This window comes from Falco peregrinus, chromosome 4 (genome assembly GCF_023634155.1).
Source record: "Falco peregrinus isolate bFalPer1 chromosome 4, bFalPer1.pri, whole genome shotgun sequence".
In the NCBI taxonomy this organism is placed as follows: domain Eukaryota; kingdom Metazoa; phylum Chordata; class Aves; order Falconiformes; family Falconidae; genus Falco; species Falco peregrinus.
In genome coordinates, this window is record NC_073724.1 from 41,740,994 (window position 1) to 41,763,610 (window position 22,617).

The window sequence follows — 22,617 nt, forward strand, 5'->3', positions numbered from 1 at the left end:
GCCTCTCCCAGCAACTCGTACAGCTCTATGAAAAGAACAGGATTTGCACCCGCATTTTTTTCCTAAAAGCATCTTATTGCTACAGACAAAACAAATACAGAAATGTGGGGGAAGATTTCTTTCTTACCACCACCACTGGGGACCACCTTCTGGCACCTGGCAACACTCAGAGCAACAGGAGAATCCTCACCTCCTTCCTCTAGGGAAGTACCACTGTTTATGTTTCAAGAGATTTGCTTTTTCATTTGCCTATAAGCAAAAAAGACATTCTTCAATGAATGATGGTAAAAATATTTTGTTTAGAAGCAAAATACAATGCAAATAACATGCAGCTGCTAAGCCAGGTCACAAATTCTTTAACTCAAACTCTTCTTATATAATATTGGCCATCTTTCTCTTTTCTCTGGGGGGAAAAAACCTACTTAATCCTTCTTCCCCTGTACGGCTACTACACTGCTCCACAGGTACCAACTACTATTGCTTTCAGAGGGTCTAACTGGCACACATCTATGAAATTAAAAGCAAGTGTTCTCAATTTGTATTTAGTAGAGAAACTGCAGCTTCTGTTCAGAGCAGAGAAAGGGTCTGCATGCTCAAGAACCAGCCTACTTTTCCTAGCTTTACTAATCAGCATTAACAAAAGGTATTTCTTATACCTATAAATATTCATCTTGATAGAAGTTATTGAAAATGAGTAGAAGCAATTATCCACTCTCAAAACACACACTTAATCCCTATATTGTATCAAGAATGGTTTTATGATCCTGAAGCAATTAAGTTAATCATTATTTAATTTTAGATTACTGAACTGGAGATTTACTTCAGACACAAGCTCACTTTCCACATAATTTAGTCTCAGTAATTAGAGATGTGCTTTACCCAGAGGTGGCTTGCTTAAAGCGTGTTATCTAATTTCACAAGCCTAACACCATTGAAATTTTGGGCAGAAATCTATAAACCAAACTTCAAAAAAAGAAAACCCGCAAAGAAACTCAGATTTACCAGACTGCAAACCTTTTTTTCCTTAAAAATAAAACACTGAAGAAAAAAAGATATTCTTCAAACATCTGCTCAACAAGTCAGATGTATCACAAAAACGTAATAGAAAGCATTTCTTTAACCTACCACTACCTTTAGCAAAGTTTAAAGCTGCAAGAACAAAAAATGCCCTTCTCCCACAGATTACTTCATTTACAACTTATTTTAACCAGGACATAAGGTCTACAGGAAAATGTAGGTAGCTATTAGGATGCCCCAGCAGGTATCTACCATGGGATGTAACCAGTACCGAGTAATTCAGACACTTAGAAGAATTCTGTGACCGCGTTATCAAAGGAACAGAAATAGAGACCAGGCATATTGGTTCATACCATACATATTTACCCTGGATATCATACAATTTGAAAACCGCTCAATTCCAAACTACTTCAGAAAACTTTGTGTAAACACGTTGTTTAAACCAAACCATACTAGGAAGTGCCAGTTAGCCATTCAGCTAGCTACCACCCATCCAGCTCCACTTCAGGTCTGTATACAGTTAACGACATCACTGGCTGCCAGTCCCTCGAGCTGGCACACTGCCCAAGGCCAGCTTTATGTCAGAACACATTTGCTGCTTTTTGGAACCTAAAGCATCTTCCACCGCTGCCATTACAGAAAAGGAAAACATATGACCAGGCAAGCATTTTAAATACTCACCACCTTTTTAAACTGTCTTCAAAACTGTCCAACAAAAACAACACATGCAATTGCTCAACGCTCAGTTAAAAGTCAACCATATTCAAACCAATAGAGAACCACCTCTATAAGGGCGGACGACGTAGATTCATTTCAAGACTTTAGTGCCAGTACTTTTATGATCTGGTTTGACTTGCTGCATAGAAGAAAGGCTGCAGAACTCACCAACAGCACATAAGATTTCAGCAGACTGACAAGAGTAAGGATGTGAAGCTACAAAGACGTCAGGACACAGCAGGTTTGCCGTAGGGAGTTTATTCAAATAAGTTAGTCTCAGCTATCTGGATTTTCAACAAACTTTATTAAATACTTTTCCATGTGGTTTCACATTAAACATGCAAAGTTGGAGACCAGTAGAGGAAGTGTGACAGCAGTAAAGACCTTGCCCAAAAGATGGTGACAGACAACATAGGAAGAAAAAGTGGCAGACACCTTCAAAGTTACTAATGAAAATAAAGTTACTAAAGCTACTAAACAAACCCCAGCAATCAGTCTTCTGCTTCATTGATTAATGGCTTGCATACAAAAACCAAGCAGACGACAAAATTGGGAAGCAATTTGAACATGAAGGTGTATTGAGTTGCTATACAACAGGCACCATGGCCTTAAAGACTGGAGCCGTAAGAGTGGGATAAAGTCACTAATACAGAATGCACAATTGCATAGATGAAATGAACAAGCTGCAGCTAAACACTGGAGGATGATCAGTGCCTGGACCAGAAGGGCCTGGACACGCTAGCCCATCCTAGCACAGAATGGCTGTAAGTCACTGTTGAGATGCAGCTGTAAAAAACACAGGTGCAATACCGGGACATATTCAGAGAAACGCTTCCAACAGAGATAGGAAGTACAGGGAACTACACAAGGAGCACTGCTAAAATCCCATCTGGAATACAGCACAAGAGAGGTTGCCTGTGTACAAAAAAAAAGAGGCACTAGAAACACGGGAGGCTGAAGGAAGATTTCCAGCACTGACAGCACGCATGGAGACCAGGACGCACAGGAGGGGGATCCAGGGGGATTTACAGAGGATGCAATTGCTCCCTGTAAGACAGTAAAGGTAACCACTAGGAAGGAAAATAAACAATTTGAGCCAAAAAAGGCTGCTGATGCCAGAAGAAACAGGTATCAATTGGCCAGGAATAAGTTTAGGCTGGAGCCTCTCACAACAGCAAAGCTCTGGGAGAAGCTTTTATTGACAAACCTATGTGCTCTAAGGAGGCCCTTGTTATGAGAAGGACACTATGACACACTACACTTCCTACAGCTCCAACCATTTTTGTAACTGTCGCATCTAAACATGCATTGAAGGGTCTATACAACTGTCACCAAAAGCAGCTGGTTCAGCTCTCAGTGCTGGTGGAGGAAGATGGTACATGCAGCGTGAGCTATCAGGGTGGGGTGGAAGGGGGAAGCTGATTTATAGGGGAAAGTGTAAATAGTTACCACAATCTTCCTGCACACCTAAAAGGTGAACAAATATCTCCTAATTTAAAATAATAATGCTAGCCATTTTGTTTACATTGAAGTCCTCACATGCAACTACGGCAATAAAAAGTGTGCATTAGAAAAAGCTGAGCAAGCCATGCATAGTGCCTCATCCTGCTTCCCAAAATCTTACAAGAAAGAGATCTGTAGAACTGAACTGTGGCATGCTCTGTTCATCAAACTGCATCACTCAAACTAAGCTGCTCCTTGGAACAAGTACGTTCTCTGGTCTTGGAAGTGGTTTTTGAACGCTGCCTTCATGGCCTGTCAAAGGGATCTCTGATTTTTCAATGTCTGTGTATAGCATCTCTCATGCAGAGATTTTACTAGAACTGATAAAACTGAGGTCGAAGTTCCCAGAATGAAACACTGCAACTGGTAGGAGAGTAATTTCTGGTTTGATATTGAAGCACAGTAGGGTACTGTTATGGAAGAGAACAGGATTTGAAAGCAAGTTTTGGTCTGATGCTGTTTATTGTGCTGGTGCCTGAGTAAGAAGTACTTGAGTCCTAAAGACAGAAAGCAGCTCTTCCCATTTAGGATCCTCGTCTTCCCCACTTTTATAAAAATACTTATGTGTGTGTACATATATATATGTGTGTGTGTGTATATATATAAAACTATTAACTGGAAACTGCAAGTTGTATAGAATTCCTTTTCTGATGTCTTTTAAGATTGAACAAACAGATTTAGGCAATACATTGAGGACAGAAAGAGTACATTTAAGTACACATGTATTTTTCAATTTCAAAAAGTCTTCCAATTAAATACTAATGCAAGTGCATGCCTTTAAACACTTAAACAGTTTCTCTCTTGCATTGAATTAAATATGATAACCTCCAAAACTGTCTCCTTTAGCTACTTTGATACCACAGCTTTGAAAATATTCGCAGACCTCCAACATTTAAGACATACAAGATTCAAAAGTGGACACATACAACTTTGCCTTCAGCACTCACACAGGGAACATTCAATTCCCTTCTCTTTTTTTTGTTTCTTTTTTTGTTTTTTTTTTGGTTTTTTTTTGCGGGGTTTTTTTAGTAATATGTATTAAAACTACTGAAACCATTTTCCAGTCAGTTTTCTTCCTCACCATAGGAAGTTTCAGTCTTCTTGAGTCTGCTGATTATTTGCTTGACCCACAGCTCAATCCGTTGCCTAAAGACCATCTTCCCTATGATAACCCAAAGTTGATGGAGGAATGGCCGTCAGAAAAAGTAAGCGCACACTGTCCTGGGAAATGTTACTGCAGTTACAGTCCAGGCAGCTTTACTCTGCAGAAACCTAATAATTTATCTGCAGCTTCTTAGAGACTACTTACCTCTGAGGTTTTGCCATGAGTTACCCCTGATTAAAGGCCTAAATAAAAAAAAAACAGCATAGAAGAGGGGAATTTGAGTAGGCTCAGGCAAGGTTTCTGTATTTCCTTGTGCTTGGGTTTTAGTTGGTTATTAATGAAATTAAATTGTTTAATACATCTTGAATGTTGATGCAAGCTCATCTGCTGGCTTCTGGGAAGAAGTAAGCTCTGAAAAAGGACCTAAATTATTTTTCTAAATGGTTAATTGTAAACATAATTTTTTCCTACAACAATATATAACATCTGTCATGTTCAGAGTAATTCCAGTGATATTTTTTCTTTTAAACACTGCAATAGTCTTTTTCTGAATTTCCTCATTTCCCTCCTCCTTCCACTTTGTAAGCCTAAAAAAACCCAGAACAGTTGCGAACACCCTCCACTGATTTCCTCTGGCCAGCCTTCATAACAGCACATTCCTTTCACTACAGCGGTCCTCTGCCAGCTTCATTTTGTCCCCTGCCCCAAACCCTGGGGCTAAGGCTCCCTGCACTGCACTCCAGGGGAAGCCTCCATTGCACAGCTGGGGCTATGCAAGCTTTTATCCCATTACTCTGATGTTTTCTTTGGTGTGCAGTAGATTTATAGATAGCTTTTAGAGCTGTAGGTCTTTAAATTGCCTCATCAGGGAAAAAGAAAAATCCCAAAACACAATTCTTCATAATTACCCACTAACGAGAAGCAATTGATCACTAACTTTCATGCTCTGATCTTCCATAACCAAACTTTCTAGGTACTCCAAATCAATCATTTACTTTGGAATTTACAGATGAAGTTAAAAGGAAGGAGTTACCTATTGGGATTTGAGAATTGCAGCAAGTCTTTGGCAGAAATACCTTTCCTTTACTGGCCTCGAATTGTAAGGCTCCAAAATGAAAACTTATAGGTGTACTGTTAAGTCACATCAGGATTAAAACTCGCAGCAACCTGTATGTGCCCAGCAGGCCAGACCCACATCTTCTCCTTGAACTGAGCACATACATCCCCCCACCCCTTCCCTGTCCACATTAAGTCCCTTTTAGCAAGATACTGCCACCAGGGTCATGAGTCAAGCAGGCTTGGTTAAAAATATTCTCCACCACTGTCCCTTATCTGCCTCACTGTCCAAAATCAGGACACTGTTGTCCACCTCATGCTCTGCCTTGATGCTGGATAACTTGGAAGCTTGAAGGCTGGTTGCAAAGCACCTACTGCTACCAGTGCTAGCACCAGCAAATGGCAGAAGACAGCCACATCGTAGTGCTGGGCACAAGCCTGCGTGGCAGCTACTTGTAGCCGAGGGATCCTCCTTCTCAGTAGTTATTTTACTCCCCCTGGGTTAGACTAAACTAATTACACATATTTCTGTTTATTCAGTATTCATAATTCAAATACAAGTGAAATAAAGGATCTAGAACAGCAATCTAGTTAATAAATTTACTAAAAGTGAATAGCATGTTAGAAATAGTCTATTATAAAGAAACTGAACTAATTAAAAGTTTACTCCCTGCCCAAAACCCTTACCATTCTGCATAAGGAAAGCTTTAAAATTCTGAACTGCTGCAGGTAAGATGTGAATAAGGCAACAGTGAAACTAGCTGAATTTGCTATATCTCATTCAGTAGCACAAACAAGGAAAGAACAGTTAAATATACCCATATCCTCAGAAAAAAAACCCACTCTTTGTTATGGATGAAGCCATTTCGCAGTGAACAATGTGGTAAGTTTGGATGCATCAGCTCCTCAAGATATCAAAGAAATTATAGATATGCATACTCCTTTCCAAGGAACAGTGGCTAAAAAAGCATTAAAAATAAAAATACAGTCTGCAGAGCTAACAGCCAAGGCAGAGAAGGCCTAGCTTACCTTCTCCAAGAGAATCTGTGCACTAGACCTTTGAACTAATGTATTTTTTCCCTTGTTTACCCAAGGAAAAAATTCTAATACCATCTTAATAGCATTTAAATTAATATGCATAAATAATAGATTTCCAGAAGCCTGATGAAGCTTGAGCTAGTTGTAATCTAAAATAACAATGTAATTCCCAAGAGGATGCATTATCTTTACATTGTCCTAGCTTGGTCTTGGTCAAACACAGCAAGAGAATGAATTGCTACATTACTGGTTAAGCGCAGAGGAAAAAATCCAGGGCAAATAGAAGAGCACGCGGCAGAGGAAAAAGGAAATACTTGCAATCAAGGGGTGACACAGCATGGGTGTTTTATTAATCTTGCAGAAGTCCAGCCAACAACCCCGACAAGCAGCTGTCCATGCTCCTCCCCGTGGCTGGGGCTGCTCTACCTGTAACAGGCTGAGAAAACCTCACCAGACCGCTCTCGCTCACCCCAGCCCCAGGTCTGGCATTGATCACAGCAGGGCCCCAGCTCACCCTGGCCCAGCATGACTGAAGCAGGTGCCAGCTATTTTTAGGTCTAAACTGCAATTTATATCTGACCTGTTATTAAGCCCAAAGGGAGAAGAAGCCACAGCAATGCCACTAGAAAGGCAAAGTGATGTGCTCCTGGCTCATCATTGGAGAAGGGGAGGCTATGGCTAGCAAGGGAGATGTGGTCATGGCCCTGAAACACCTGGTGGGCTGCAGGAATGGTCTGCTCCAACTGCCATAAACCAGTGGATGCTTGGTGCTGCACAACCTGCGAGATGCCGAAAAACCCCAACCCCTTCCTCCCCATGTGTCACACAACTTACTTCTGGCAGCACCAGACTGTGGATAGCACACACTTGCCTGGGCTGATCTCAATGTTTCTGGATACTGAAACATGTTCACAGTTTGTAAATACAGGAGTGTGGCACTGAAGTAATAAATTTTGAAGTTCTACATGACAGGACACTGAAGTAATAATCTAATCAAACTGATTTAAATGTGCTGACTTACCAGTTCATTCTCACACCACAGATCTCAAAGGACTACTCAGAACGTAATGAAGTGGCCCACTATGTGCAAGGAGTCATGTTCACAGCAGATCATCTGCAAATTGAGAATTACTTCAAAATCCATTTGAAGTAAATCATTCTCCCACTACGAAAATCTCATCTTCTAAGATTAGATAACTTTGTAAGATCATGCATTCCTCCTTCCTCCTTCATCTCACACTTAAAAGGATACTAGAACTACTATATCCTGGACTGTAACTGAAGCCATTCAGTGCGAGCAGCTTTCCTATCAAGGGACCACCTTTTCAGTGAGATCCATTATATCTCTCAGGGTTTGATCGAGATACTTTGTTTTTTGGGGTTTTTTTTTTTACCCATAAACAAGAACTAAGCATTTTTCTAATCTCTGAGACTGTAAATGCCCAGCTTCTACAGCTGCAGTAATTAAATCAACTTCTCATTCCATTACCCACATCAAGTCTCTTCCTTGGCATCTGCTCTATTCCTACACCGCACTCAAATCAAACCAAAATAAGCTATTTTCTAAGATCAGCTGACTTGTCTCTCCCTCAAAATCACTGCAACCAAAATTATTCTGAGCGAATATGAAGCATCTTGCTAAATATCCAAAAGGTCTCTTTTAAAGAAAAAAAAAAGTAAACGTCAGTGCAAGGGGTTATTTTTAGCACCTGAGCTGTTCTATATTTAATCCTTTATGTCTACAAAAAAAAAAAAAAAAAAGGAAGCAGAATCTCTGATGAAGGTTACCAGAAAATATAATCTACTGGAAAGTCTGCTTTATGAATCCTACCTACCTAAGCACTGCAACAAGTACCTCACACCAACCATTCAAATCTAAGAATTATGAGTATACAGAGAAGAATGTTTCCTCTGTTTCAAAGAGGTGCTTAAAACAAACAAACAAAAAAACCCAACAAAACCCAAACCAACCAATCAACCCAGAAAGCAAACTCCTCAGGATAATCTTTTTGTCATTCTGCTTAGATGCAACACTTCAGACTCATGCTTAAAAACTGCCATCTTTAAGTATTTCTAATTGTCTAACACCCAAAAAACCCTCAAGACTCTTTGTGAGTTAGCTGTTAAACCAACCACTCCCAACTCCAGGACGCACCATACTTCAACAAAACCTGTTGCTACAGCTCAGGTCATCCAAGCACTCAGGCAATAAAAGATTTATTATCTCTTCCTTATTCTCATTCCTTATAGCTGTGACCTTCATGCCCTGAAGACTCCTGCCCCATTACCTCCAATGTATTTACTTCACTCCAATAACCTTGTGCCTCTGATCTTATGCAAATTACCTGAAGATTTATTTCCAGAGACAGGACACAGATTATCAAAGGTGTGGGTTATTTATGTGGGAAGAGATACATCAGACAGACAGGAAAAGTAGAACTGTGTCAAGGAAGGCTCTCTTAGATGTACTATACTTTCATTAAAAAAGAAAAAAATAAAGTAATTTAAGAGAGGGTCTTATATCCACAAACTTGGGGAAGAAAACTCATATTTTGCAGCTAACAGTATTTCAGTTTCCTGCTCCAGAAAGATACCTGTTATCTACCCACAGTTATTTTAGATTTTTGCGTTATGCTAGCTCTCTTAACATACTCATCAAACAGCAAAAGCTGAGGTAGAGGTGCAGAAAGATAATACATACCTCTGTATATAAACTTGAAACTTCTCTCTCCTTTGACCTTGAAGGACTCTGTCTTCCTTTCAAGTATCCCTACGTACAAGGCTGGCATGTCTCTTCACTCAGCCATATCCTCCAAGTGTTTTTCCAACTGGCATCACCTACACATGGACAGCTCTCTGATCCCAGGGTAAACAACAAACAGCTGAGGGACTCCAGAGTATGAAATTATACCAGAAACATCTCAGCACAAACACTGCTATCAGATGAGTAGGTTTGGTCAGTGGCAGGTTATTATTACTTTCATACAGTGCAAGTCACCTGAGTCTGCAACTTGTCACAAGGCAAAGGTGCGGATTTTCAAAAAAATATAGACTTCACAAGCTAAAAATATATGTACCTCAATTACCTCAGACTGACCCTTGTATATTTATCTTTTAAGACCTTGCGCTACATCCCTGTTGCACTATGGAAGCCAACAAGACTTCAGGTCAATTTTACACAATTTTAAAACAAGCTGCTCTGAAGGCTTTTAACTGAGCAAACTCACCTCACTCTCCTATCCAATTTTGAACTTTTTTCCCTACTGATTAAAATGTTTCCCATGCAGCTGCAATTTTGTTTTATTCTTCTGTAGAAAACTAAAGACAAGGAAATAGTTAGTTTGAATTCAAGAATCCTCTCCTTGTAGTCACATAAAGTTCACAAAAAAAGGAAATTCTCTCACTGTTGCCAGCTCCTCCTCTATCAAAAAACAGTTTCTTTACCACTGTAAAGTAACCCAAAGAAAGGCAACAGAAGCAACCCCAGAAAGAGAAAACAAATGCTGTATGTCCTCTCCGGTTATTAAAAACAAGACAAAAAATACATACACTAACCAAAATAAGGTTAGTAGGTTAGTGTTTGCTTAATGGAAGTACATCTGTGGGAGAAGGGACAGCATATCCAATTTCTTATTCTGTAGATTAAAAGCCATTAAGTTCACATGACAATTCTTTTTTAGACAATTTGTCTACACTTTTGTAAATGTTGTAAAAAAAGTCCCATTTTCAAAATGGACTTAATTCCAGCATAAGCATGTGAAGAAAAGTTTGTCCAGACACATGCACTATGAATGAAATGGGGTTTGCTCTGGTAATCTTCCCTTTTGCTATATTATTTAATGCTCAAATTAAGCTGTTCTATGGCTTTTTTAGTACTTGGGTGTCAAACTGACCACACATAACCTGTGCACTGAAAGGCCAATTTTGCAATTAGATACAGACTTGCTCACGTACGCTTCTCAGCGCTAGAACCGTCTGATGTGCTTCTATGAACAGATCCCTGCAGACATCCTGCAGCAGCTGGTTCCTTAACAAGAGCCAGACTCACAAGGACACATCCAAATAAACGATCAACGAGGTCACACCGGGAACAGCCATGCTGTGTTCAAGAGCACGTCATCCACAAAAACAGCTTCTTTCAGAGAAATTAAGACTGCAAGACCTCCAGCATCTGCCCTTCCTATGAAGGAGCTGTAAAACGCACAGAAGTCCAGCAAGAATATCACTAAGTCCTAGTCATAGCCAGCATCAAAGCCATCTGGAAAGCTGTAGACTCAACCGATCTAAAATGGCACATTAATCCACAGCATCGGTCTGCTTTTGAAGGGAATGCCCTGTTATTTCTGCAACTTGGATCACAGGATGATTTTGGCGTGCACAAGCCAGGTTCCCTTTGGATGAATCCAAATCAGAAGATGCACCCACAGCATCACTAAACCCTGCTCATGACACAAGCATTCACAGCAACAGGCAGGCTGCACTCCTGGAAAGCTCTCCAGCACGTCACAAGCACAGCAGACTCTTCAACTGCCACAAATTTATGCAATACCTGGAATACCTCATGCTAAACAAAGGGCTAAGTAGCACCCTTTGCACTTTTGTAAGTAATGAACTTCTGTAGTTGATGTTAACCACCAACTCTCAATTCTTTGTGATCCGCTTTGCCTTCCACTGAGGCCTCTCTTGCCTCTGTGCCATTTCTCTTTCATCAATACCTGCCCTGCCTTCTGTTGCCTTCCTCACCATTGCTGAATGCCACCTTCAGCATACTTTCAGCTTTATTCTGTATTGTACTCCTTCCAAATGTCCTTTGCCATGGCAAAAATCAAGCCCCATCACGCTCACAGCAGCACAGTAGCACCTAAGTCACATGGAAACAGCACCGTTCATCAAGCAATCCTGAAAGGGGGAACAAGGTTTCTCCAGTGGCAAGGGGAAGCTAGCCAACCAAGGGGCAAGACTGCTGACTTGCAAGTGCAAGAGGACTGGTGATGGGTGCCACAAAGATCAAGGGGATGAAGGTTGCCTTCTTAAAGGCCACAGAACATGGGAACAACATACCCTTGCTACAGACGCCTTCAAACAGATCTCTGGGTACATCAACCCAGAGGATGCGCATGTGCATGCCTGGCGTGTGAGGTAGCACGATCGCTGCCTGCATTCTTTTTGTGATTGTGCTTCCTTGCAGCTCACATACCCATGCCTCTAGAGTTGAGGTAGATTTTCCATCCCACTTCCTCACGTCCTCTCCATGGTCACACAGATAAAACCACAGGGTGGCCCATGGTGTGTACGCACTATATCCCCTCTCTTGCACAGAGGAGCACTTGCTCCTAATAGCTGAGATAATGGTCCATACAAGTGGGGAGTAGGACATACCCTCTTTGAATTGCTGGAACTCCCAGGACAGTTTTTTGGACAGTTTCTCCACAGCCAAGAAACAGGCCCATAAAGAAGAAGAGATACTTTCTTCATATTGCTGGAGGTGGCCAGCCAATTCATCCCATTTGTCCCTCTCCACGTTTCCAGGTCATTACTGCCAATGAGTTGGCATACAATGATGGCGCGCTCCACATAAGCTTCTGCCACATGGGCCATCTGCACTTGACTACACCTGGGTCTTTGGATAACTGCTTGTTGTTCAGGTCATCATAAATCACCTCCAGCACAGCTAGCTTCCTCAAGTACTGGATAACTCTCTCCATGACGGTCCACTTCCGAGTGACATATAACATCTTCCTTGAAGGGATACCTTCACATGTGACAGGAGCTGCCTTCAGAGGCTGAGGGCTTGTGCCCCTTTTCAAATTGCCTTGTTAATGACCCCTTCCCCAGAAAGGGATCCCAGCTGTTTGGCTTCCCTACCCTCTAATTCCAGGCTACTGGCCCCATTATTCCAGCACTGGAACAGCCAGGTAACACCATGTTGCCTGGATGACAGCTGAAATATTTTCACATATCCCACAGCTTGCTCAGGGATAAGGATTGGGTTACCACCGCATTTATGAGTTTTACCCCATCCTCCTCCTCCTCTTCTTGTGATGGCTCTGCTTCAGAGCAGTCTGCCTCATCCACTTCCTCCCTTAGAAAGGAAAGAATGTCTTCTTCTATTAGATGAGTTGACTTTTGTTTTCAACATTTCTTCTGGTGTATGGGGGCAACTAATAACAGCACAGGCTGATTCTCTGGTTCAGCTGCAGTGCCTGTCACACAGCAGATATTGTAAGACAGCACAGTCTCTATGCTTCCCATTCCCAGACTCTGCAAGTAAATCCTACAGGGAAGCATCGATGTTTCAGGGAATGGACCCTTTCCCTTTGTCCATTCTCCCATGGCCAACAGCAGCAACTCCTGCATTAACACCTCCTATTCCAACTCAGGCAAGCACATTGCTTTTCTGTACCAGTTGCTAGGGAAGAATGATGTGTGCACATGAGCCTTCAAGCTGAATTAAAGTGCACCGATCTTGGGTCTGCAGAGAGCCAACCAAACATCAGCAGTCTGACTGGGAAGGCTGTCACACCTTTAAAAGCAATTCCACAAGGACAGAAGACTGCTGTTACTCATAGCATGGCAAGCAGCTAAACTAGAAAGCATCCCTCTGCTCCTTGCACCGTACAAGAGCCTTGCTCAGCCCTGCTGACCAAGCACACCTGCACACAGCATATTCTGCCAACACAGCCCAAAAAGGCCCTGACTGTGACTTGTGCCACTACACTGGGGAAGGCCAAGCCCCACAGCACATAACCCTCGTGTCCCCTTGATCCAGGTGGACTGTTGTATGGCATAGAGCAGATTCGCAACAGTTAACTGACAGAATGCCCTCAAAGGCAACCAGGTGTTTCCAACCAGCTCTCCCTTCAGTGCAGACCACCAAAAAAAAAAGCCACCTCACCAAAAACCCAACGGAGCAACATTTTGTGGGAGCCCTCTTACTTCCTTTCCACACCGCGCCTCTCCCCTTGCCCCTGTCCCACCCATGCTTCTCTGCCTTCCCCTGCTGCAAATCTGAGCAGGTTGCAGGGCAGATTACTGCATTACAGCACTGGCCACAGCAAAGAGGTAATTACCATGCATGGTAGGATATCCTGTTCAGAGCTGCACTTCACCTGTCCCTTACGGGAGGGGAAAAAAATAGACCTATCAGTTTATATTGCCTTCCGTCTCCTTCTGCTGTTCCCACTACGCTGCAGAAATCTGTCTTCACAAACCTGGGGAAACTAGTCAGATCCCTGCATTATATCCCTACAACAAGAGCCAAACTTCTCATCCTCCATAAGGTCTGCTGATGTAGTGGAGGGTCTCAGAGGCAAAGACAGCCCCTATTCACCAACCTCAGGCATCCTGAAGTTTCTGGAGGCAGGGGGCCAATGTACACAGTAACAGGCCAACCCACTGCAGTATCTTTAGTCTGAGGGGGTACTTGGGGAGCGAAAAGAGAGGAAGGAGACCCTGCGCTGGTACAAGGACTCAAAGCAGACCTGAAGGGTTTTGTTTCAGCTCAATGCCAGATGGGCAGAGGGCCTGGTGAGGTAGCAGCTCCTGCAAAGTCCTTCATCTTCACTCTGAGCTCCTCCCTCATGATTGCAGGCACAGCAGTGCAGGAGTGAGGGGAAGGCTGTCAACCCCAGCAACAGCTAACACATCCCCCCCCAACGCACATAGCTTCTACCGAAGTATTTAAGATGGGCCAAGAAGACATATCATAACAGGTTCCATGTAGTGATGGTTAACAGGAATTCTTCTGTTATCATGTCTAGAAGAGGTCTCTGCCTTTCTAGTTAATGTTAACAAAAATAATCCTGGCCTAGTCCCCCAAAGGCACACTTGTGATACTGGACACCTCTGTGGTTTGTTATAGTCCTTGGATATCCTCATCCTAAAAACTCTAGGCACCACTGCCTTCCCTCACCAACCTCTTCCCTTGAGATGGCAGCAGCTAGTTCAGATCTTATCAAACTTGTCATCCCTTCCCCACCTCAGCAAAGCAGAAAGACACTGCCCCTCAAGCCCACTCCCCTTCCTCTGAATGGCAAATCACTCTGACAGATGGGGTCTCCTCAAAGGAACATGAGAGCAGTAACAGGCACAAACCTGGATATGAGAAAGCCCCCAAGGGTTGGAAGTCCAGCAAAAATACTGTCAAGACTAATCAGAAGGGACAAAAAGGAGTGGTTGATTTGAGTGCCACCAGGAATACAGTATACACATGTGCATGTACAGGCATGCAAACATGGGGAGGGCAGGTTAAGCAGATCCAAAGTCCATCGGAAATCCCTTGCTTTTTATTCAGCATGGACACATTCACCCACTAGTAAGTCATGGTGTGTAGTTTTGTTCCCCTGTTCCACTCTCTCTGTTCCCAGCCACTGATCAAGGTAGTCTTCCTCTGTGGTAAGTGTCCTAGGTAAGTGCCAGCTGTGTGCTCCAACTTTTTGAAGCAGATGTCAGTGGCTGAAATTACAGCCTCAGAAAAAGTTCACTCACATCTTCAGTGTCCACAGCAGCTGCCTGTGACTCACAGGGCACTGGATGTATTTGTGTCTCACCTTTTGCGCTGGCAGAACCAGGCAGCACATTCCCCCTCAGTAAGGCAAAGCATGAGGCCATGGCCTGGAAATACCCTCCCATAGTCGGAAGCCAGCAGGACTAACAAAGGACTGCCCCCACTGTTTACTTAACACAGTCCTGGGCCAGGCACCAGGCTGGAATCAATACTGCTCACACTGCCTGGGGATCCACAGAGGGCAAAGGCCCAGGCTATCTCGTTGATAACTCCACAACATAGAGGTAAAATGTTTGGAAGACAGCCTTGGAAACCTTGATCATAACTACAGCCAAACCAGACTAGCTCACCCCACATCAGCTCACCACTAGCGGTAGGAATTGAGGGTCATGAGACTTTACAGATGACAGTCACTCTTTTGCGCAAGGTCTGGGCTGCTAAAGTTTCCTTCGGTGACAGCAGAGATGGCAGAAGGCCTTGACTGTGGCTCTTCACACAAAAGCTCTGTGCCCACCTTCTGGCCATTGCATGTCTGGTGAGCAATGGCACTCTACTGGACCAAGCTTCTCCACTAAGGCCAGAGAAAAAACAGCTGCAAAACTTCAAAGAAAGCTCTTACTTCTGTTTTCTTTCCCTAAACTGCAGGATGTCCAGGAAGGTGAGTCTGGTCTTTCAGGTGTGCTCCTGGAGCAGCCCATGGTGAGAAACACCCATCTCTGACATCAGTAATCTCAAGAGTCAAGAGGGGATCCAGACAGCAGGTTGCATAGGTCACTCAAGCAAGCGGGAAGAGAAATAAAGTTTGTTCCCACTTAAGAGGCTTACACAGACACTACTGACAGGGCAATGACATGCTAGCATCTTCCCTGTGGCAATTTGACACTTCCTGGAGCAACAGTGCAAAGAGCAGAGGTTAACGGGACAGCTTTCCTTCAGAGAGCTCTGCAGCATACGCATAGGGAGGATGGTTAGTCTAAGGAGTAGGTTAACTCAAATTCAAAGAATATTAAGTCGACAAAACAAGTAAAACTGAAATCTGATCTCCTGGCCTGTTCCTACTGCACTGCACATACAGTTAACACAGATACAGCCAGACACAACTCCCCTGGCGAAGAGATTCTACTCCCCTGCAGAGAAGAATCCACACAGAGCAGCTCCAAAATCCCAGACAAAGCCCAGTATTGGCAGTGCAGGGAAGAGACTATTTCTGCTAAAAAGCATTATGAGTATTACAGGCCATACTGCAGCACAGTTCTTTGCCTGCGCAGTCGGTTTGTCTTTAAACTTTTTGCTCCAGGTGAAGTCTGATGGACAGGTACCTTTCCTTCCCTACAATATATACTTTTGTTACTGTGCTTATAATCACCACTACTAGAAAAAACAGGGACTACCACATTTATTTCAACAACTAGTAAAGACAGAAAAGCATACCATATAGTCCTTTGAATGTTTTGCATGGCTGTATTTTCCCCCTTCCTCCTCCAAACATGACATTCAAAACCCCAGAGGTTATCAAACACAGAGCTAGTATTAATCAGCCTCTCAGGATCTGAATTCCATGGGCTCAGAGCAAATGGCTGTAGAAGCCTATTGCCTCTTCAATGGACTTGATGCTGATTCACAAACCACATTAACAGTTCAAGGCAAGGGTAGGACTCCTATTTTTGCATGCATCCTGCTGGGCAATGCAGCCACTGCTACTGGAGGCACTACTCTACAACTAGACTGATGCTGCTAAAAGGCCAGAAGGCCAAGCTTGGTCCAAAACAAGTCAGGGGGCAAGCCAACAGCTAAGCAGGGTGGATAACAAGGGCTCCAGCCCTTATGATAAATTTTTGGACCTTTTTTACAGAATTGTCCTCTTGGGTCCCACAGCAGTCAAAGCACTCCAGCAGGTAACACCACCAAGTGCTTTGCTGATCATAGAATCATTTAGGTTGGAAAAGACCTTTAAGATAATCAAGTCCAATCTGACCCACTACTTCCCAAATGTAGCCCCCTTCCACCTCGCTGTGAAACATCATCAGCCTCCCATACAAGGACTCTGCTACAGACATGCACAGAAGTCTGCTGCCCTGATCCCTGATGTCCTCCACAGTTCTAGATGGGTACCTAGATCCTACACAAAAGAAATACCAAGGGATGGAGGGAACATTTCCTCACATCCAGGTTCATCCTGAGATGAAGAGATTATAAGGGCTCTCCAAAACTGAGGGAGGTGAGGAACAATATTTTAAGGGGGGGGGGGGGGGGGGCACCCCCCCCAAATCTTTATAATTGTTTCTACAGACTGGAATAGTTTCCCATTAATTTCTTGTCCTGTTTCTGTGCTTTCCCAGTTCCTGCACTGGATGTGCATGCTGACCTATCCTCCACCGAATACCATTTAGCAGCCACTGAAGTCTGAGAGATACCAGATCTCATACACACTCAGATTATCATCACCTAGATATAAATCCTCTGGTGGACCTCAGTGTTTGCTCCCCAGAGAGCGCAGAAACATCTGCAGAACAAAAGGAAAAAAAATCTCTTTATCAGGCAGTTTGCTTCTCTTCCAGGGGTTCAAGTAGCAGAAGACAGGAAACAGCCAAATTGGGGGGCAGGGGTGAAAGTAATCAAAAAGGTCAATATAGGGAATGGACTAAGCAGATCTGGCAGCTGCCTGCAAAAGGGAACAAAAGTGGTTCCACCTCCAAATGGGATAACAGGACCCACAGAAATGCCAAGGATAAATCCTGAGCAGAGCTGTACACTGATACCTTAGTACCATCCATTCCTGTTCATGTTTAGACAATACTCTGAAGCCTGGGGAAAGGACTAATTTGAGCACAGCTAATCACTGGGCTGATGAATCAGCTCACCAGTGTGTACTCTCCTTAGGGACAGAGGAGAGAATTGGCAGAGGACAGCACTGCAGAAGATAGCAATATGAGGAAACAGCTGCTGAATGCGATTGCAGGAGGAGCCCGTTGTGTAGAAAACATTTTGGTGCAGCATTCTTGGCCAAAATTATCATCCTCAGCCAAGCACATCCCACAGCACGTAAGAAACAAGCACATTCCCTTAGGAAATCCACAGGATTTTCAACTCCAAAATGCTGCAAAGGCAAAACCTAAGGCTTTTGCTACTGAACAATGCAAGTAACAGCAAGACAGAAAACATTTTCTATCACGTGTCAAAGGTCAAGACAAACCCATAGCTATGCAGTTCTCTCAAGGATAGTATCAATCATGTGCACCCAAAGGCAATGAGCTTGTGACGTATCTACATCTGTATTTCATGAAAGCTGTACTAGTTTGAGGAAAGTTTCTGCAGCAACTTGAGATCCACTGGCTTGAAGTCTGCACTGTTAACTTCACTCAGTAGCCTCTCAAAAGAATCAATTCAAAATGTATGTCAAGTATTTTCTATATTTTTTTTTAATAAAAACCTTTAAGAACCCTCAAACAGGAGCGGAGGGCTCCAGATGGGGCCACTATGCAGTCCTAGTACTTGCTGCAATTTGCAGAAGCAGTCTTCCTGCCTCTTCAGCGTGTTGCAGAGGTTACTGCACCTCTTCCGCCAAATGAGGCTTCCACCTTTTCCCTTTCCCACTCCTCTCACAGACAAGCTCAAGCACCCAAAAAAAAGCAGCCCTCAAGACTGCAGCACCAAGCCTTGCCATGAATGCTCTCCTTAATCCTCAAAATTGCCATCTGCCTTAGAAGAAAAACCTAACTGCTTGGGAAGCACCAAGGTGAGGGCAATGGCAAACAAGGCATTGCCCAGAGCAACCACAGAAAAATACGTCTTTCTACAGAAGTAGATTTCCTCTTGTTGACAAAGATACTGTAGCCAGTTTAAGGATCCTGACATGACAGGTCTCTTGCTAGTTAGTGAATTTCAAAGAAGATTAAGGCCAATTCTCTACTGACACACCAGGAAGCCTGGCTGGGAAAGGGAAGGCTCAAAGCTAAATGGCATTATCAGACCCCAAGACACTCCTGGAGCCACTGCTGCACTAATGCCCTCCAGCGTACTGACAAGCAGCTCTTCACATCAAAAGTTGATGCTGCCCTGGGAAGCAATGGATCCGGAGCAGTGATACCAGCAATTTCCCAGGCGGTGATGGCTGCACAGAGCGCCAGGCAGAGGCGAGCTATCACGTCCGTGTGCTCCCTCGCAGAGCTCCTGGACCAGCACCAGCACTGCCATGCTGACCCTCAGCACGCAGAGGCTGCGCTCCCACCAGCAGCTGCCCTTGTCCTCCATGGTTATCTCTCCCAATCAGGCCACGATCATTTCCATATGCAAAAACATCTTCAGGACAGGTTGCCGCAGGTAAGGACATTCAAAAAAACAGCAATGCAACTTCTTCCGCCACCTGCATCAGGTGAGCACCACTGCAGCTGAACAGCCTGAGCAACCAGGCTGCCCAACCACACACACACATGCTGCAGCTTAAATACCTTAATGATTCTCAGGATTGTGCCACCAAGCAATGGTTCCACCTTGCTGCCTGATGGCAACCCAAAACCTGAAACTGAAAAGGACAGAAGAATCACAGGAACTGGTATTTGAGCTCGCACTTGCAAAAGTCTGGTGTCCTTAGAAAGCTTCCAATGCACTGGAAAGTGAAAACCAGAGCCCAAACAACGAGTGAAGAGCCCACAACTCACTAACCTTGCAAAAAATCAAGCTGCCATGCACACTTGCCGATTCAAAGAGAGGTACGTCAAAGCCATCAGGTGGACATAGTCTGGATTATTTCACTTTTATGGAAAATTTTATGCAAATACTTGTCTGCGTAGAAGTATTCATGCAGAACAATCCTTAACTAAAATATATTATCATAGGGAATTTTTCATAGGAAGATCGACCATCATTACTAAAAAAACCCCTGCATAACTTGAATTCTTTACTCATCACACAAGATAAAGCTCCCAAGTACTCTTGCCTGTGAGAGGAAGTCTAATAAATAAGCACTGTTCCCTAACTGGCTTTTTTCAGTTACAAAGACTTGATCAGCATCATCCTGCCCTTCTACAGCTCACAGGCCAGTTAAATTAAATCCATAATAAAATGTACAAGGTAGCTCCAGCTTTGATAAACTTTATTTCCAAGCTGCCTTAATGGGACAGAGAAACATTATGGAACAGAACTGCATTTTGGTTCAACTAAACACTAATTTACCACTGGACTACTACAGTCTCCCTATGGGCAACATTTTCAGTGACAGGTAACAGCTCACCTCCAGGACTGTTGTACTCTCCATGCAAAGGCAAAGAACCAGGTAATGAAAAGGTACAATCACAAATGTGCATATGCTCCAAGGGCTTTTCACACAATATAATCTATTCCACCAAACAATTTTTAGACTTTGAGGAACAAAAGTGGGTTTGTATTCCCATGCCAGACAGACTGATCATCTCTTCTCTCTGGAAAGTAAATAAAACCTGCTCTTGATTCTGTCAGTACAGAGATAAAGATCTAACTTCAGCAAGAACTTCAAGTAACCCAAGCTTTTAATTTTTTCCTAATGCTTCACACGTCCCATCAGTAGCACACTAAAGTTTTACTTATTTGTTCTTTTTTCACACACCACAAAAGAGCTTTCAGTCCGCGTGAAAGACAATGCCTTGGATGCTCCCAGTGGACCTCCGATTTATTGTTCACTGTAACTTTTCTCCTGCTGGCAACTGGAGACTCGTTCACCAGATTCTGTGGTAACAGATATAAGAAGAGACAAGCAGATATCTTCTATTGCATCTCTGGACACCTGCTCTGAAAGTTTTCTGTTCCTGTGCACTGTTATTTGAATACATGGAACGACCTTTCCAAGGCAAGCAACAGTCTTTCCGCAAAGAGGCTTGGTCCGACAGTCAGACTGAAGGGTGGGAAAAAAGCACTCACTCTCCTCAAATACCTTCCAGTGCTACCTTTGTGAACTGAGAAATCAACAGCCTCAAATACTTATTTCAAGCCCAGCCAACTATAAGGCTTGAAGAAAATGGGACCTTACTGTTGTAGTACAAACTATTACACACTGCCTATCTATCAAGATCTTAACCATACAGAGTCCTGTGTATGAGCCCTATTGCTTTTTTCTCCCCACTGTTTTTCTTCTTGCAGGTGACCAAATGGACTGCTTTCCCCACAAAAGCCTTAACAGGCACCTGGAAAGACAAAAAGATAGCTTTTCATTAATTCTAAATACTGAGCCACTGAAAACAAAGGGAGGACACTATGTATGTGGCTCATTTCCAAGCCTGGTGAGTCTCATGACTTGGAATCATTGCTTCCTCCAAAGCCAGTCCAAAGAGTAGAGGCATACTAACAGTCCTCCAATATTTGCTCAATGGCTTTTAGACCCATCAGTCCCTCTACCCAAAAGGTATGAAAATTAGCCCCTGGGGAAATGGCGAAGAGGAAAATATGCATATCGTCAGAAAGCTGGGACAGTCCTTGAGCGAGGGGAAGCAGAGCAGGTAAAGGAAATTCCTTAAGAGAGGCTGGAGAAGAAGCGAGAGCAGAGATGTTGAAGATGCAGGGTGGTGGTCAGGAAGCATGGGAAGGAACAGGAGAAAGAAACAGGGACTTGCTGCAGCTGATACAAACAGGAGACAGGGTTGCACACATCCACACCACCATGTCCAGTTCTGCCTTCAGTAGTTCAAGGACTCTTATTTTCACAGACTGAAAAGCGTGCACGGGAAAGCTTCCCAAACAATTTCAACCACCAGAAAACAAGTCCTCAGCAGGAAACCCAACAAGGACAGCCGTTTCAACCTTAAAGAAAAAAAACCCAAAACTACAAACCTGATCACAGCCTAAGTCCCTGCATGGAAACAAGTTCCGTGGCAGATTAAACCTCAACTGCTGAAACTAAAGCTTGGTAAACACAGAGCCACCAGCTTCTGGATGAAATTAAAAAAGATTCAGGTCACAAGTACTTTAGCAAAGATCACCACCCACCAGAAGAACTTACCAAGGGCAGGACAGTCTTCATGACTAACCATTTTCTAAATCAAGTCTGGAAGTTTTTTCTTGGAGGCAAGCTATAGTTTGCATACAGATTTATGTGACAGAGGGTTAACCCTGGGATCACTTCTACACCCTCTACCTGTGTCTTGTGACCTGAGAACCCAAGGAGAGGGAGTGTGAAGGAGCTGGGGAATGTAAAAGGGGCAGGAAAAGAAAGGAAGAGAAAGTACAGAAAAAGACACATAGAAACAAAGCATACCAGTAATGAAGTAGAATGAATAAAAGCAACCTAAAAGGAGAAAGAAAGAGGATGCACAAAATTGTATTATTATGGTATGATAATAATTATAATTAGTTGAAGGTCCATTGGAGGAAGAAAAGAAACACAGGAAGAGAAACCAATTCTGCAGGAGACTGGGGCTAGAGAGTCTGCAAGGAGCGACCATGAGGGAAAAAGAACTTTTATTTGTTTCCTTAGGTCACTGAGTATTTCAAGGGTGAGTTTTCCAAGCACAGAACTCGCTGTACCAGAGAACCCAGGTCCAGCTTACCACATGGTACTCTGACCAGCCTCACATTGTGTAGGCAGTACACAACACCACACAACAATAAGCCAGAAAAATGCTAAACCTAAGACATGCCCCCAGCCACACTCACTCGCAGCCTGATTCTTCCATGTGACAAATCCTTACACTTAGTGATCCCCTGTCCA

General features: G+C 43.4%; 1 protein-coding gene across 6 annotated transcripts in view; it reads right to left on the bottom strand.

Annotated features, from left to right (window-relative positions):
- AGPAT3 (1-acylglycerol-3-phosphate O-acyltransferase 3) overlaps positions 1-22,617 on the bottom strand; it is a 94,109-nt gene that overhangs the window by 51,186 nt on the left and 20,306 nt on the right. For 2 of the 6 annotated variants that reach the window (XM_055802415.1, XM_055802414.1), the window contains one exon: positions 191-249. The exons of 2 other annotated variants lie outside the window; for them this stretch is intronic. The gene's annotated coding sequence lies outside the window, so the exon portion shown is untranslated. Of the gene's footprint in view, positions 1-127; positions 250-22,617 lie in introns of all 6 variants that reach the window. 2 more of the 6 variants (XM_055802411.1, XM_055802409.1) reach the window with 1 other exon arrangement.